The sequence below is a fragment of the Nannospalax galili genome, unplaced genomic scaffold, assembly GCF_000622305.1.
Source record: "Nannospalax galili isolate Female #2095 unplaced genomic scaffold, S.galili_v1.0 scaffold686, whole genome shotgun sequence".
Taxonomy (NCBI): domain Eukaryota; kingdom Metazoa; phylum Chordata; class Mammalia; order Rodentia; family Spalacidae; genus Nannospalax; species Nannospalax galili.
In genome coordinates, this window is record NW_008355472.1 from 558,124 (window position 1) to 559,633 (window position 1,510).

At 62.3% G+C, this 1,510-nt stretch overlaps 1 protein-coding gene across 1 annotated transcript in view; it reads left to right on the forward strand.

Annotated features, from left to right (window-relative positions):
- The first annotated feature begins 807 nt into the window (after window positions 1–807).
- Window positions 808–1,510, forward strand: part of Ucp2 (uncoupling protein 2) — a 6,280-nt gene continuing 5,577 nt past the window's right edge. Inside the window, exon 1 of the mRNA XM_008852710.3 lies at window positions 808–1,158. The gene's annotated coding sequence lies outside the window, so the exon portion shown is untranslated. The remainder of the gene's footprint in view (window positions 1,159–1,510) is intronic.

Sequence of the window (1,510 nt, forward strand, 5' to 3'; positions counted from 1 at the left end):
CTCAACTGATGCATAAGTGGACTCACCAAGTGTTCACTCAACTCCATCCTCCCACTGCACTTTCCACAATTCACTTTGCACAGCACCCCAAATCCCAGCTAGTAAGTCTCTACTACACTATGTAAGGGCAAGCCCTGGGTGGAGCTTCTTGCTCCAGGGCCTTACAGGATGAGCTGGGGAAAGGGTTCTAAGCCTAGATCTAATCCTTAAAAACAGGCCCGTGAGGCAAACAAGGTAAAAAACAAAAGAAGAAAAGGGCAGAGGGTTCAAAAGTAAGAACGGAGTCCAAAGTCAAACATACTTCCTTCTCCTGCTCCCCAAAGCATATTTGCTCGGGCCATGCGGCCCAAGTGTTGGGTTATTTTCGTGTCCGTCACCCCGACATGGCCATCGCAAGCTGGGGTCGGTTCCCCCTCCCGTCATCCCTGGGCTGCGCCATCACCCCCACATGGCCATCCCAACCGTGAGCTGAGGTCTGGTCCCCCTCCTGTCACCCCAGGGCGGCCACACAGCCGGCCTTCTTTGGGGCCCCGGCCTGGCTGCCTTCTGTGCACGGAGGGGTAGTTGAGGCTTGGCGCGGTCGCCCCACCCCCGCCGGTGGAGTCCCGGATCCCCCAGGGCAGGGCGGGCGCCGCAGGGCGGGAAACCAGCCTCGCCCGGCGCCTCCGCCTACAGTATGCAGCCCGCGTTCCTTCCCGCCGGGGAGCCCAAGCTCCGCCCCGCCAGCAAGTGGCTGGTAGGGCGAGGGGGTCCCCCAGGGCCGAGTGCACCCCACCCCTGAAAGGAGCCCGGCGCCGGGGCAGGAGACGCACTGCTTTCGGGGCGTCAGCCTGGTGGTCCTCACAGAGGTTGGCGGCCGGGAGACACAAGGGGCCCCCCCGCGGAAGTGGGAGCGATGGCAGCGCCCAGACAGCCCTAGAAAGTGGGTCTCTGAGCACCCCGGGAGCACACGGCCATGGCCCCGCCCAGGCCCAGCCAAGCCACGCCCTCCCCAGGCCCCGCCCCTAGCCTTAGGTCCTGTGGCCGCTGGTTCGCACCCCACTTGTCAGCCCTGCCTGCTGTGCCTTTGGATCGAACGCTTTCAGCGCAGCCGTCGCTCGCCCGCCCGCCCGCCGTCGGACCAAGCCGCCTGCACGCTCGTGTTCTCCCTGCGGTCCGGTGAGCGCCTCACCAGCTCCACGAACTTCTTCCCTCCTCTTCGTGTTACCGGCTCCCGAATTCCCCTTCCCTCCAGCCTGTACTTTTCCTCTGTCGTCTTACTCTTCTTTCTCTCCTCTCCGACGTTTACTAACTCCCCTTTGTTCTCCCTCGTGGCCAGTTGGCTATAATTTAAGCCTCCATCCATCCATTCACTCCTTCCCCTGGCCTTGGGTTAAGTCAGCGGAGACCCGAATGACTGTCTCCAGGTGGCTGTGGGCCATGAACCCTAAGGCCTGTTGGGGTTTCTGGAGGGAGTTTGGTCTTCAGTGGCGGGGGACGGGTGTGTGTGTGTGTGTGTGTGTGTGTGTGT